The sequence below is a fragment of the Oryctolagus cuniculus genome, chromosome 1 (genome assembly GCF_964237555.1).
Source record: "Oryctolagus cuniculus chromosome 1, mOryCun1.1, whole genome shotgun sequence".
Lineage (NCBI taxonomy): Eukaryota > Metazoa > Chordata > Mammalia > Lagomorpha > Leporidae > Oryctolagus > Oryctolagus cuniculus.
The window spans coordinates 230,128,174-230,144,560 of record NC_091432.1 but is presented as its reverse complement, the minus strand read 5'-3'; the positions used below and the strand labels follow the sequence as shown (position 1 = coordinate 230,144,560).

General features: G+C 53.5%; 1 protein-coding gene across 2 annotated transcripts in view; it reads right to left on the bottom strand.

Annotated features, from left to right (window-relative positions):
- MVB12B (multivesicular body subunit 12B) overlaps positions 1–16,387 on the bottom strand; it is a 173,641-nt gene that overhangs the window by 46,924 nt on the left and 110,330 nt on the right. The gene's annotated exons all lie outside the window — the stretch shown is intronic.

The following is a 16,387-nucleotide window of genomic DNA, read 5'->3' as shown; positions in this document are numbered from 1 at the left end:
GTCTGTATTAAGAGCTCATTAATATCATCAGAGTAAATGGGCCTATTAAAACATCTTTAAGCAATATCTGAACATAAATCTCCCTAAACTATATTTAATGACTGTACTTAAGATACATTATATGCAAGTCTTAATGAGACATTAGATAGCATTTTGAAGATTAAAATTAGAGAATCCATATAAAGTCTGTCCACTTAATGTAGCCTTAAGCTATACTGATGAAAGCATTACCACCAAATTATCACTGCATTAGAACAAATATTTTTAATCATCTCTGATTTATGCATTCTCTGTTTTGTGTAATTTTCAGTTTCACAAAAATACATTTTGAGTATACAAAAGAGGGTATCTGATGAGTTTCAAGTTCCTGAAACTCTGGAGGTATGCAAATACACAATTTTGCTGGCACCGCACTTCGTAAGTGTTCAGGGGTCCCGACCGCATCTCCTCGTGTTTGGGTTGATTAGGCACTGTGAGTACATTTGCCTGGTAAAATTCCTTCAAGACCAGAGAGACCCAGTATAGAACTTGAGCCAGAATGTTCGGAAGGCCAGAACACAGCACAAGGTGCACAGTGCCGGCAACAGGACACCGGCAGTGGAAACACGGGCGTCTACCCGGACCCGGGTCCCAGCGGACCCTACACTCTCAGGGTGTGACTCCCACCCTGCACCCATACAGCCACGAGGTCTGATTCTGTCTGTTCCCCAGAGCCTGCTGCAGAGTGACAGTGAAGTCCTGTTTCCACCCCAGAGCCCTGCGAAAAGAATAATCCGTGTTGCTGGAGGAAGCATATTAAAAAAAAAAAAAAAGAAGAAGTTGGTCCCCAGAGCCAAGGGACTTGGACCCTTTAAACTAATCCAAAGCCCCTCACGTCTGTCCAAACAAGGGCGCGCTCTCCAGGCTGGCAGAGCAGATGTCAGGCCACACGGCCTCTCTCTGTCCATTCACCACAGAATCATATATCCTAAGGCAACGAAAATTCTGAGAAGACTCAACACACCGTGGTCTCTTTCAAAAACAGGCCAAATATCAGGCTGTCTGGACACATAAAAGGATTCTCGACAGATTCATTGCGTGCTGTACCTAAAACATTGTGTGCCCAAGTGGGACCTCTGATGCCACGGACACTCTCCCCGCTCCCGGCGTGCCACTGGGGCTGGGCGGGAGCCCTCGCAGAGGAGGGAAGCACCGGGGGGGACCGGGGCGACTCTGCAGGGCACCTCGTACCCCACCACCAGCGCCACCACACAGGGAGCCACCGAGCAACCGAGCAGGAGCAGCTGACGGAAATGTCACCTGGGCACGCGCGGCTGACACCGGCACAGGGCTTTTGGCAATAAGCTGACAGCCAGAAAAACGCTGCAGACACATCACCACGGACACTGCGCAGGCGTGGTTTTGGGTGCTTCATGCCAAAGGGTAGCCGCCTTTTATGAATGCGACTCAATGACGGACTTTCTGGGATTGTGTGAGGCAGGCCAGCAGCCGTGACAACGCTCTTAATAGAGTGAGAGGTCGGGTGTCCGTCTTCCTCCTTCAGAAGTGAAGGAAATCACACAGTTTAAACGCGCCGGGCTTTGGAAGGAGCCCACTCCAGCGGCACGTCAAGCCGGCAGCCCCGAGCCTGTTTCCATTCACTCTTTCCTGGTATTCTCGCCCCAAAAGGAGCTCCTTCATAATACGATTGTGCATTTGTAGCTGGATGAATCGGGCATTCTTCATAAATAACAGCTCTGTTCTGTGCACACGAGCTCCTTTTTATTAGGGACACAGTAATGAACAATGAGCAATGTGTTCTATTATTCTTTGTCAAATCACAAAATGCTACATTAGAATAACTGTGCTGGTCAATGTAATATAGTAGATTAAATTCAACTTCTGTGGAAAAACCACTGTAAAACAGCATGATAAGGAGGCTATAAAAAATTTAATTTTACTCCAAACTCCATCACAAAAAAAATGGTGTGAAAAGTAATTTTGCATAATCAGTACACGCCATCTGGAACAATTAACCGATTTCTATAGAACTATGAGGATCAGTCATATCTGCTTATTAAAGATCAGAAATTATACAAGTAATAAATCCTTGAAAAAACTAAGCGTACTCCCGCCTGTCAACGCTATTTTAACTTCAAATACTGAAGAACGCCTGATAAGGCTGAAAAGAAGAGATTAATATATGCAAATTACATCCAGCATTTAAAATCCCCACAACTGTCTCCGGCTTTCTGTCCCTTATTGCTGCCTTTATGTTTTATTCATACACCGACTCACCTGTCACTTCATAAGCTATAATATTATGGGGGTATTATTAAACAGCATAAAGCCGTGCTTTAATTGGAAAGCTTCATTGCATTTTCCAATTATTTGGAGTAAATTAAAAGCAGATGCACATAGTTTAATAAGGAGTCTAATATCAGTTCCGGGAAATCAAAATTCATTGTCATTACTATGCCGTGATAGTTTTGCAAACTGTACTCAATTTCAGGGGTTTTCAAAAGAAAATCTGTCTATGCAATCTGTTAATTGTCATTCGGTTAATAACTGTTTAAATATCCAAACTACACAGCAGCTTCCTATTAAAAAAAAATTAAACCATGGGGTTGATGCACGCAAACAAATACAGCAAAATACGGCGTGCGGCTCCTGGGCTGGGCTGGACTTCCCAGACTTGCCCAGGCACCTTAAGACAATGGGACGCTGGGAGCAGCCCGGCCCGGAGCTGGGGGACAAAGAGCAGCGCTTCCAGACTTCTGCAGGCGCCGGGGGCTCCCGTGCTCGCAGACAGCTCTCTGTGGAAAAGGGCAGAAGCCACAGTACAAATTGCGTTTTCAGAGGTCTGCACTGCTCAGCAAAAAATCAGCTCCCGAAGTTTAATTGGTCCATCTCAAATAAATCCTCTTAATGACTGAATTAACTGATTCAGGACACAAACAGGGGAAAAAAAATCAAAGAAAGCAAAGGTTGTGAGCAATTTGTTTTTAAAGAACTGGGCCCTGAAGGCCATTCCCTTATTGGTTCATGACCCTTAGGCTCTGCAGGGCTGGCCACTGAGCCTACAAGTAGACTGGGCTGCCACACAAAGGAGTATCTTCTAAGCCATTAGGGATGTAAATAAGCCAAATCTCAAAGGTTACCCTTCCCAAGGAATCCTGCCCACAGATGGAGGGAGGCTGCGCTCCGCAGCTACGAGTCGCACACACACATACGTGGAGCTACAGCACTTACAAATGGGAGTCACAGGTACACTCACGCTGGTACACGTAACCTTTTCAGTGTTAAGCTCAGTGACAGACTTCTTCAAATCCTAGGTGTGTAACTTATAATAGGACAAGCAGTAATTGACTTTTAAACTCCACCCACTGTGAGGGCTGCAATCAATCTGTTTTTAGCCTAAGAACTGCTGCTCTGCAAAGTTCGTAACTTGCAGGCACTTTTCCCCAGTCCAATGAGAGCCCGAGTCTTTATAAAGGCAACAGCCCAGAATGTACTCTGCGGCTTCCATGGAAAGGGCGGAGTCACCACCATCCCCCGCGTGTAAGAGCAAGCCCCCCACCCCACCCACCTTGGCCCAGGAAGGACACCAAAGGCCTGAACAAGAGAGAGAGCCTTCGGGAGGAACCACCAGAAACTATGCCCAAAGATGAAGATAAAAGCAATTCTTGTGCAGTGATCCAAAAAATAGCATCTTTTTTTTTTTCAAAATTACCTGTTTTAATAAAGTAGACACACTGTGCCAACTGAACCATTTAATTATCTGCAAAAATGATGAATCAAAACAATAGTTTGCAAAAATAAATGACTAACCTCTGATTAAAATGTCTGTCCTCATTAAATCCAAATAAAAGGTACAATATCTTTTTAAAAGAACGTAGCCTAAAGAAACGGGCTATCCCTCAGCACTGATAGCCTCCCACGTGACAGCGGCTGCACGCTCCCGTGAGCCGGGGGTGGCACCGCAGGGACTTGCTTCAAGATGCGTGAGGACGACGCCTGCAGCGCAGGGCTGTGCCGTGGCCTGACTGCCCTGGGGTGGCTGGTGAGACGATGTGCCTGCTGTGGGCGCTGCAGGGCCTGGGAGTGGGGGAGTGCAGGTAGGAGCCTTTTCCAAATCAGAGTTCGTTTGGTGGAAAGGGAAAGGGAGAACGGAGCCGACGGCAAGGTTGCCAAGTTTTCTCGAGCCCGGTCCTCGCGGGGAGCGTGGCTGATCCCTGCACCAGCAGCAGGTCTGCCTTGCGCCAGGTTCCCGAGCTGTGAGCTCCCCTCTGGGGTCCACCCCAGGGTGAGAGCGTGGTGCTCCCTGCCATCAGAGGGAGCACCCGGCTGGAACCCAGTGGTGGGGGCGGCCAGCGCAACTTTCTCTGCAGCAGGCGCTCCAGACCAGCGTGCTTCGAGACGCTCATGGAACGTGGAATGAAAAGAGAACTAGCTGGGGGCCAAAAGGTTTTGAAATCCATTTATATGAGGGGCCTTCAAAAAGTTCATGGAAAGTATGTATCCGGAAAAAATTATGCATAGATTTCAAAACTTTTTTTTTTGCACCAAAATAAACTAAGTTCTTAAATGTCTTAAAATGTTTACTTAGTTGTCAAAGTTTTAATTCATTTTTATTTGAGAGGCAGAGGGAGAGGAAGAGAGGGAGAGAGAGAGATCTTCCACCTGTGGTTCACTCCCCAGATGCCTGCCAACAACCAGGAGCCTGGATCTCAATCTGAGTCTTTTACTTGAGAGGGAGGGAGCGAGTAAGAACACTGTCACCTGCTGCTTTATCCCCCAAATGCCTGCAGAGCTGTGGCTTGACCAGGAGGAAGCCGGGAGCCAGAAATGCAACCCAGGTCGTCGACGTGGGGGACAGAACCCAAGCCCCATTGCCTCCCAGCGTCTGCACCGACAGGAAGCCGGAGCTGGAAATCCAATCCAATGCAGCACTCTGATGTGGGACACGGGCGTCTTAACTGCCAGGTTAAACGCCCACATCTAAACTTATCTTTTAATTCCACCTTCTGCAAATTTTTTTGAAGTGCCCTCGTATATTATCTCTAATCGTCAAAATTCAGAAGAGAAAACTGTAATTCAAGATTATAAAAGAGCAACTGACATAAACTGTCTAGACACACAGCTTACCAGATACAAAGGGGCAGGCTGCTCCTAAGATCCAGGTCCTCTCCAGAAACCAGTGCAAATATTGAGCACCTCCTGCATGCCAGGAGCCGGGCTGTTTGTTAGGTGGCACCAGTGAATGAGGTATCGTCATCCTACCTTCTGGGACAAGCCCTCAACGCAGGCCAAGCAGCCAAGCACCTATTAGACGGATTAGATGGATCTCTCCCTGTAGCACTGGCAAAGCCAGCAGATGGCCAAGGTTTTGTAAGAAGCACTAGCAGCCAAGAGGCTTATTGGCCAAAGAAGCTGCTCATCTTGGCCCTACAAAGGGCAGAGCGGGGTGGGTGAGGGCTGTGGGATTCACGAGGCAAAGGCCCTGGTGGCGCAGTCACGGGCACAGGGCTGTTCCAGCTGCGTGGGCTAGGCAGTGGAACACGGAGGCGGGCACGCTGGCTGCTTCCAGGTAGCAGGTAGCTCGGACCTCTAAGAGATGCTCTGGGCCAACGCGGCAGTCTTACTCTCTCACTCAAGATTGTGGATGTTGCCCCTGGCAGATCACGAGACCACTGGCACTATGAAGCAAGTCGGGTCTCCACCTTGGGTGGGAGTTCTGCATCGCTCACTTAGAGACGGTAGGAAGACACATCTGAGGAAAGGGGCCTCGTTCTCTGGCACAGGTGACAAATACCTCCCACCCAAACCCTGGGCTGGAGCACTGAAGATGTTTTCTGAACACAAACAGGCTTAGGACTGTCGCTGGCCATTAATAAAGAGAGGGGAAGACATCCCATGTTCGGGACACAAACACCCAACGAGCGGCAATGGCTGGTTCAGGCGTTCTGCCCACAGGGGAAAGGTGGCCTCACATTCTACTCCAGCAGCTGCACGGGAGAGGGGTGCACACTGGGCCATAGCTGAGGGGCAACATCTGACCTCAGCGCCAGGGGCTGCCCTCTGTCCAGCCTCTCCCCACCCAGTTCTGCCAACACCTATGTCTTTGCTCAGCAAAGCACCAGGAGTTAAAACACACTAACGTGGAACTGCTAACCTGCTACTGTGGTCAGCTGGAGGACACGAGGGTGTGGTGGAAGCAGGTGGGAGGGGAACCCGGAGCTGGGATCCGATGGCCACAGGCTGTGGCCATTCAGCGAGCCCGTAGGGAATGCTTAGGGTCTCCAGTGGCTGGGTCCTGGGGCTTGGTTTCAGCACAGACTGGCTCTCGGGAGGCCCAGTCTAGAGAACGCACCTTCACAGCGGGGAGGAAGGGCGGCACCTGGCTGACTGTCATTCAAGCAGGAGCAGGATGCGGAAGAACTAGGGCAGGGGAGAACACCTAGGGCTCGGTCCCAGAAAGCCAACTATGGGCTTGGCTGCCCACCCTCTTTGTCAAGCTAAGACTACAGCAAGGGGGCATCCAGAGTCCAGAGCTCCTCCAAAGTTCTACACGTCCAGGCCAGAGCAGCCCCACCTAGTGAGGGGGACAGGTTCTCTGAGGTACCCGGTCCCTCCCTTTCCTGGTGGAGAAAGACACTGGAGGGGGGGTTATGAAATAATCAGTTACAGAAGCACCTGCCACGACACAGCTTTGTGTCCTGGCCACAGCTCTGGTCCTTGCCACAAGTCATTGTCACCCCCATTTGACAAAGAAACGAAAGCAGGGGAAGGTTAGGCCCCTTGTGCTGCCCACTTCCCCGTTGCCCTGCCTGGCACAAGCCCGTGGAGAGTCACCCACTGTTCACAAGGTCCTTCCACCTTGGGACTGTCATCAGTCAAACGTCCAGGGACCTCACTCTGAGGTCTCATGGATGACCATGCAGGGGCCACCTGCAATTTTAGACAATGCCGAGACCCAATATGTGAAGGCCATGCTACAGGGTTCACCCGAGGTGTGGGCACTTTCCTACTCCTGTTCCGCGAGAGGGGAGAACCTGGCCGGTGAGAGCATTCTCTGCACGCGGCTTGGATCAGAGCCCTGCGGCTTACTAGCGGAGTAACCTTGGGCCAAAACCATAAGCTCTCAATACCTCGGTTTCCCCCATCTATAAAAGGCTTTCTTGGTAAGGGCTTGTTGGGATTAAGTGACAGAATGCAAGGAAAGTGCCTATTAGTCTTGTACATGGTAAGTGCTGGAGGAGGGTTGCAGTTTATTAAATTAATTAAATCCATTTTAATAAAGTAAAAACAACTTCAGCTCCCTAAATTGTGTTTAAACAAAAGAAGCTGCCTTAATTACATCTTATTTTCCTCTCAGCTGATAGTCTGTTAGTTCGAGGAAGACCAAGATGGACGAAGAACCCGGAGGCTAATCTGACGTAAGCTGCCCTGGGCAGGAGTGCGTTCGATTGAGCAGTGCCAGGAGCAGATGCAGAGCTAGGACCAAGGGCTGCTCTCGATCTCCTTAGGTGTGCACTCCTGCCCGCCCGCCTGCAGAGAAGGGAGTCAGGAGGGGCCCGCAGAGGGGAGGGCCACTTCCTCCTGCTGTTCTCGTGTGGTGCTCATGGTTGAGGCCGCATCCAAAGGGAATGTCTGTGGGGCCTATGGGGAGCCACTGCACGTCTGCTGGCCACATCCGGGCATCTCACACCAGGCTCCTTCCCCCTCACAGTCAGCCCTGGGGAGGGGGCGCACCCACCCCCATCTCGGCCACTGGATGCCGCCTGACATTTGGGGCGCTCCTGGGGAGCAGCGGCCGCACTGCACCCCTGTGGCAATGCTCGCCTGAGAACGTGGGGGTTTAGACCCAGGAAGGCAGAGAGCTCGGCAGGGGAGAGCCAGGGCCTGAACCCAGCTCTCCGGATCCACCCGGGGAGCCTGCCCATGAAACCAAAGCCCTCCATGCTCTGCCACGCTGAAAAACCACCCAAAGAACCAGAGGCGGGGGAGGGTAAGAGCGCTGAAGCATCCTTACCCGATAACGTTTTATTTTTTCTGTTGACGAAACCGGAAAGCCTTCACTTTCTCCCAGTTGCAGCAGAGTAAGCCCCGGGGCAGTTCTCCCTCTGAGAAGCCAAGGGCTGCTTCTCTTCCTGCCCTGAGCCATCATTCTCCACCTCCCGGGAAACAGTTCCTGGCCGAAAACAGCCGACCCCTAAGAGATCCTGTGCGACAGGACACTCCGCTGCAGGCCACGCCGGGAGCCGGGAGCCGGGAGCCTGCCGTTGAATCTTGGAGGAAACTGTCTCCAAAAAGCCATGGTAAGGAGCCAAGGCCAAGAAAGTGGCGGCTGCACCGGGCCCGAGCCAGGTGTCCCTCGTGATAATTCACTCCTGGGATCACAGCCCTGCAAGGGAGGTGGTGGAGAGGACCAGCTCACCAGAGCTTTGCCAGTGCTTAGAGCCTCGCGACCACGCAGGGAGGGAGACGGGCAGTTCCCGCGGCGCAGTCGCTCACACGCGTGGACGACCAGCACTGAGTGGCCTGCCAGGACCCTCGCACAGCTCTAGGAGGTGCCCCTCGCACACATCTGTCGGGCAGCTCTGGGTGAGGTCCGGAAGCATCAGAGCCAAGACTCTGAACCTGTGCTTTTGATCCCGATGGCCCTGCCAATCACAGGCGGGACCCGCTGCCCTCGGGGCACGGGCGGCCCTGTCTGCAGAGTGAGCAGAGGAGGAATGCGCTGCTCTGGGCCTGGCTTTGTTCACGTGCATCCTGCCTGGTTCAGAAAGGCCAGAAGCTGCCTCCATACTCTCTAAACAGTCTGTGCCTCCCCAGGCACTCACGGTGCAGCCTCCCCACCATCCCCACCACCGAGCGGCCTGGGGTGAACCGCGGGGAAGAGATGGGGAAAGGCAGTCCGGGAGCAGGCTCCCAAGGTGCTGGGTAGAGTGGCAAGAAGGCAAGGCGACTGAGCCGCTGGGTGGCGGGGGCAAAGGCCCGAGAGAGCAGGGCAAGGGGGACACGGAGCAGCCCAGGCTGCAGATGCCACGGGACGGTGGGAGCGCCCACAGCCCCCACACTGCCAGGCTGAGGTCTCCAGGAATGCAGCCGGCAGTGGACTGGGGCAGGCATCGAGGTCGGACCTGAGGGACGAAGGGGCTGGGGCTGCGCTCCAGAGAGGAGGCTGCCGCCCTGAGGCTGGGAAAGCCTCAAGGAAGAGAGCCAGGTGAGCGCACCAGAGCCTGCCTCCCGCAGCCCCAGCTGGACACGGGGCAGTGAGGAGAGGGCCACCCTCCACCCGCAGCCCTGAGGGCTTTCTGGGGCAACTGAACATGGCCGTGGACTTGATCGGGACCCAGGGGCAGGGCTCCCAGGATCTGTCTCCCCGTGAAATCGAGAGCAGGCACTCACGGAGCGGACTGGCTCCAGGAGGCGAGCGCCGCGCGTGCCCCACGCGTCTGCCTGCACACGCTGCTCATTAACTTCGGTGACACGGCACGCAGAGGACGCATAAAAGCACATCCAATTAGCCAGGCCTACATGAATGTTTGCACTCTTAAATCTTGTGCATTTCGAAAGGGTTAAAGCTTATTATTAGCATATAATTTACAGTCCTTTCTCCCAGGAAAGGAACTAATGCACAGTAAATGCCACATTCATTTTAATAATACATGTTACAGTCTGTGCCCAACATCTGCACAAAGGTAGAGCAGACAGATTTTTTTGACATGTCCCACTCTGCCATCTAAACACAGGCTTTCTGTTTCTTAAGTGACGGAAGGTTTAATCAAGAAAGCAGGCAATTCATCAATCGAAACAAGGCAGCGTGCGTGCGCCTGACAGCACACACATGGTTGTGTACAGAGCAAACCTGGCCACCTGTCAGCGGCACCTTTTACATCAGAATATACAAATACACAGTGCGATCAATTCCCCATCCGCTCCCATTCAGTTCTTCTTTCTCCTATTGTATTTTTCTTTGTACTCGATTTTGTTGTCAGTCGGGGCAGGAGGAGAAGGATATACAAGGGAAGCGATGGCTGTTATAGGTGATGGTAAAAATTTATATGCCTTTAAAATGACGGATGCCCTCCTTGATTCAAGCACCATTAGTGTGTGTGTGTGTGTGTGCATGTGTATATTCACTCCAATCAGGAATCTTCCCCATATGCCAGTAGCTGTGGCTGTGCCAAACTAACATTCCTCTCTGAAACCCTGGCCACCCTCGCAGACGCTCTCCCACGTCCTCATCAACCAGCCCGAGGTGGTGCTGAGAACCTGCAGCAGAGGAGAGGGGGAAGCAGGGTGTGAAACACAAGGCCAAATCCAGCCACAGACACGTCCTCCACAGACAAAGGAGCACCTGTGAAGGCAGAGGCCGCCGATGTTACGCAGGGGCTCCTGCTGCAAGACACTGGCTTTTGCCCTCATTGGCGGTTGTCAGTAATGTACTACACCGTGCACGGGCTGACATTCATCCAGGTATGTGGGAGAAAGAGAAGTCACACATATGCACACACACACACACAGATGCAGATCCTGCAGCAGAAGACCAAAGACATCTCACGCTGAGTGGTCAGCACCCCTCCCACAGACGGAGCAGCGCTTCTCGGGGACTTCTCGGGGACTCAGTACAGTGTTTGCTTTTAGCTTCCATTTTCCAACCTTGTGAGCCTCCATGACCATTAAAACACTATGCTTACTTTCACTTTCCCAGGTGAAAGTTGTTTTCTCCTAGTTGAGAGAGGGAAATAGTAAAATCCCTTCAAGTGAAAGGCGCTCAGCTTGGAACCGTCGGGCGCGCTGTCGACGAGTTTTTAAATGGTCACGCGTAAGCTACACAGACTTTCTTTATCACAAGATGAAGAGCTGCTGGCAGAAATTCTCTCCAACTGGATGAAATATATAAATCACAAATTTCATAATACTGATAATTAAATGTCCATCTTCCAGTTTAAATGAGGACTAGATTAAAACTGCATGGAGCAGGCTGATATTCAGAAATCATTAATTATTTTTAATTGCTTTATGCTTTCCTCGTCCGATGTCAGAGCTACACGGCTCATCCGTGGTTCTGAGTTAAAGATAAAATCCTCCTCCTCTCTTTACTGATGAGATCATGGCACGGAATCCACCGCGCTCTCGTCCTTCCTGGGGTCTGACATTGTATGAGGGCACTGGTTTTTAACAGGGAACAGCTATGGAGGGCAGTAAGCTGGCTTTTCTAGCTATCAAAAATAAAAACAACAAAAAAAGCTCTGAAAAGAGCAAACAACACGAAAGACAGGGTGGCCAGTGCACGTGAGGCTGCTGGGATAGACCCAGGGATGCCTTCTGCCCCAGCTGTGTGCCTCGCTCCCTGGCGCCTCAGGACCTGTGTCCTGGGACACAGCCATCACTGACCGCGTGTCTGTACGGTGGCTTATCCTGCATCTGCAGGCATCTGAGATGTTCTGGTTTTATTACATGCCAGTTTTAATACAGAAGAAAAATAAGACTTCTTTGGTAAAAATTCTACACTTGCAACTACAGATCAGTTTATAATAGCACAGCATGGCCGCCTGTTCAGACAAAACCTGCCATGACGGACAGGAAACATCCCCAGGTTAGAAACGCCCGGCGAGCTCCTCTGGCCAGAGCTCCCCCCCGGCAGCCTCTGGCACGGGAGAGCAGCAGGTCTGGGCAGGGGCTGGGCTGCAGGCCGCCCTGAGTCCACTTCTTAAGCAACACCCCACTCACGCTTCGAACACAAGGGGCTACTCCCTGTCCCAACACACGGGCCGCAGTCACGCTGTGCTGTTTCTGGGGCCCCTTCCTTCTTTTTCTCCAGGTTGTAAATGCTGGTCTTTCTCTCACAGGCAGTGTCACTTCAGACGCTGACTGGCGGCAATGTGCATTTACAGGACTACCGCGCACGTGGACTAGCGCGCACGTGGACTAGCGCGCACGTAGACTTGAACTAAAACACATCTGCTGTGAACCACCTCGCCTGTCTCCACAGAAGAGCCTCTCACTTTGTCCAGCTTCCCAAGGAACCACACAGCTGTCGGCCTCGCTCCACAGGCCCTCTTGGTGGAGACGGCTCCTCTCTGGGATCCCAAAAGGAATGGGTTCACCCCAGCAACCAGCCTGCTTCCCTCTCATCCCCAGGGAGACTGCCCGCTGGCCCAGCACCGGTCCACACGCCTTGCACCTGGCTGCACCTGACTTCACTCTCCCATTTTCGCACTTCCATCTTCGTTTTCTTATAGCTATTTTTGGAGCTACCTGAAATCCTTCTGGAATAGGTGAGACAGAAATGCATGAATTGAATGAATGATCAGATAGTTAAACATCTAAAAAATTCAAAGGGAAAAAAGAGGGAGGATGACTCCTTCCGGGACCACGTTAGACGACCCCTCTTTGGGGAGGAGAAAGCCTTACAGAGAAGAGCAGGGGCAGGGTTGGGGCGCAGTCCGGAGGGATGCTGGCTCATGCCGGCTCTGGAGAGAGCCCTCCGAGGAGGTAAGCTCTGAAAGGCCTGGCATCGGTGGGGCCCTGGGGGCAAGAACAGTGCCAGGAAAGTGCAGGCTGCTGCTCACAGCACACAAGGTGCTCCCTGAAACGGGGCTCAGAGCCAGGAGAACGGGGCTGACGCCAGGGCTGGGCAGGCCAGGGCATGCCCCAGGGCCTGGGGGGCCACAGGATGGTGCCTGCGGCGCTCAGCTCAGCTGCTGCAGTGTAGGAGCCGGCCCGGTGGGTTCCAGTAAGGCTGTATCTAGGAACAGCGGGATTTCCATTTCATGTAATTACCACGTCACGAAACAGCACATCTGTTCCCCCAACTACTAAAAGATACCAGAACGTCCTTCGCTCACAGGCACACACAAACGGGCTATGGGTAGGAGCTGGCTGTGGGCTGGTTTGCTGACCCTAATGTAGACAGGTAACAGCCTGAGTCAAACTGGAAACCATCTTTCTACTTCTGTCTCCTGCATTAAGGAAAACCATGATCAAATCCTCAAGAATATGGGTGACGAGAAGAGCAAGACAGGCGAGAGATGGCACGCGTGCTCAGTGCGGGCAGGCGTGCGGACAGCAATGCTGGAATGACAATTAGCCATCTCTGCGTGACTGGTTTCAGGGGACTGGTAACAGAAAAAAATTCTCAAAAAAGGACAATAAAAATTGCTTACGTGTGCTTTGGACGTGACTTCCAGCAGAATCCAAAAGCATGTTATGAATCAGGCGGCTTGTGAGCCATCAGAAAGAAATCGAGGCAATCGCTGGGGCCAGCAGGGTCCACCAGGGGCACACGTGAACCGCCAGGAGCACACGTGAACTGCCAGGAGCACACGTGAACTGCCAGGAGCACACGTGAACCGCCAGGAGCACACACACGTGTGTCCTGTTGGGTCCCCAGGAGCACTCACGTAGCATCAGGCCCTGTTTCCCTCATCACAGAAGCAACGTGAGCTCTTACAGAACAAGGGAGAACGGCAAGGCAGCCAAAGAGGAGGAAAGCTGGAGACCACCGTCAACGCCTTGGGGCATGCCTTTCCGGGCCGTTCTGCACGTTTTTAAAACGAGATCCCATTCACACCCTGGCTTCTCAGCTTCCCTCCCAGCTCCGTTATGCCCTGCCCCCACCGTGCACACTTCACAGCACGCACGTGTTTTATAGAGATCATCGTTTTCAGGATGACTCAATCATTTGCCTTTAAGAAATACCTGCCTCCTACCGAGTAGTATGGAGGATTATTTCTTTTTAAGATTTATTTATTTGAAAGGCAGAGTTAGAGACAGAGGCAAAGAGACAGACACACACATGGCGGGGAGATGGGGAGATGAAGGGGAGAGGGAGAGAAGGAGAGAGGGGAGAGGGGAAGAGGAGTAGAGAAGGAGGGGGAAGAGAAGGAGGGGGGAGAGAAGGAGAGGGTGAGAGAAGGAGAGGTGGAGGGGGAGGGGGAGGGGGAGAGGGGGAGAGGAAGAGAGGTATCATCCATCCACTGGTTCACTCCCCATATGGCCAGAACAGCTAGGGCTGGGCCAGGCCAAAGCCAAGAGCCTAGAACTCCATCGAGGTCTCCCATATGGATTCCTGGGCCATCTTCTGCTGCCCTCCCAGGTACATTAACAGGGTGCTAGATAGAAAGTGGAGCAGCTGGGACTCAAACCAGTACCCATTTGGGATGCTGGCATTGCAGGCAGTGGCCCAGCCCACCGCGCCATAACACTAGCCCCCTTTTTTTTTAAAAAAAGCAACATGCTGATCCATGTGGATAAGTCTTCCTGCACATCTGTAGGTATTTTCTGGAAATTTCTAGAAGAGGAAATGTGAAGATCACAGAATTTCCTTCACGGCCATCCTGAACAGGGCACCGGACAGCAGAGTCTAGCGCACTGAGCCCATGAGAGCGCTTCACCCCACACGTGGGGAGAGTGGGAGGCACGGCGGCACTGCACAGAGCAGCGGCCAAGCACAGCCAGTGCAAGGCAGAGCCCCCAAACTGCTGCAGGGAGACAGCGCCCTGCTCGGCGAGGGGGGCTTGCAGAGACGGAGCGGGATGGTCCCACCCGGGCATGACAGGGGCAGACCAGGGCGGGATGGTCCCCCCCCCCCCCCCGGGCATGACAGGAGCAGACCAGGGCGGGATGGTCCCCCCCCCCCTCGGGCATGACAGGGGCAGACCAGGGCGGGATAGCCCCCCCGTCCCCGGGCATGACAGGGGCAGACCAGGGCGGGATAGCCCCCCGCCGGGCATGACAGGGGCAGACCAGGGCGGGATAGCCCCCCCCCCAGGCATGACAGGGGCAGACCAGGGCGGGATAGCCCCCCGCCGGGCATGACAGGGGCAGACCAGGGTGGGATGGTCCCACCCGGGCATGACAGGGGCAGACCAGGGCGGCCGCTTGCCCCAGGGAACCTGGAGCTCCTGGATACTGGGCTACACGCACCCCTTCCCTCCACGAACGTCTCATGAGAGCCTCCATGTGCTGAGGACAGAGCTGCAGACGTCTCCACTGGTGTCTACAGGAACTCTGGGCCACGCCTCCCACGCGCACGTGCAGGGCAACCTGTCTTCCTGCGAGCTCAGGCGCGAAGAGGAACGTGCACACACCACAAATGTGCGCTGCTTGTTAGACTGCCACTGACGCTGTCTGGAGGTGCCCCTGCACTAAGGGCAGACATCTTCAGAATGCCCCCGGCACACCAGGAGCAGCAAAGGCGCGGCCCCGGGGTGAGGGAGCACGTGCCCCACCCACGGCCCCACCTGGAGGAGAAAGGACAAGCTGGTGATTCACGTCCTTATCAGAGCTCCAGGGACCAAAGCATCGGCTCTGGGCGAGGGCTGGGGCCTGCGGCACTCTGCCTCAACTGTTTTTGGAACGAATCCTAGAAGCCTGAACTTTGCAACACCAAACTGAGAGGGGCCACTCAGCGCCAAGTACTGCTGGGGAGGGGAGGGGGCGGGAGGTCTCTGCTCCCTCCAGCGGAACAACTCGCAGGCCGCTGCCAGCAGAGGGTGGCAGGCTTCCCAGCTGCGCCCTAGCTGCCCAGTGCTGAGCTTGCAGGCCTGACGGAGCCAGTGGGCCCTGCAGGGCATTTCTGGCAGTGTCACACAAAGCAGCCTTAGGCCCTGGCAGAGCAATTTGGTGCCTGCAGCCGCAGAAGAGGCCCGAGCTGCCCGCTGCCATGGGCGGGAGCCTCAGCAGCCTGTTTGGAAGGTAAAACCCAGCCGACTGCCACTCACATGAATGAGACAGGGAGTTTCTGAATAGCTTCCCCTGTGTCTTAAGGCTGTTACCTTGGTATCGCTAATCTACCAGCAGAAATGAAGCGAGACGGCGCCTCACCCAAGCCGCAGGGCGAGCACGCAGCGGCCTGGGGGCAGACAGCCACATTCCTGCCAAATCAGGGGCGCTCTTGTGCACAAACCAACAGCTGGGAAAGCCATCAGAGGACACAGGTAAGGTGGGCGGAGCCCAACACCAGGGCTGGAAAAGGATTTGCAAGCTGCAGAGGGAAAGTCATCTGTTTCGCCAGGGCTTTGCTTGCACGCGTTCCTGTCCAGGGCTGCCCTGCCGGATTTCACAGGCCTGCTACGCACCACTCCGCCACTAAGCATCTGGGGAAATAGTCAGCTTTTCTACAAAATAGGTCATCTTTCCACACTTGTTATGCTCCTTGTCGACTCTGCTGAAATAGCCGCGGCACAGAAGGCATTCTCCCCGGAGATGCTTTCCTTAGACAAACACGTTCCCTCGGCCCTGGAGAGGCGGGCTCCTGGCGCAGGGCCAGGCTCCGGGCTGAAGCACATCCGCTCCTCCCCTGCCCGGCAGGAGACGCAACCACTGGCTTTTGCTTATACTTCCAAACCTATTAGGGAGTGATCATAGCGAGAAAAACTAATACTGACAAGAA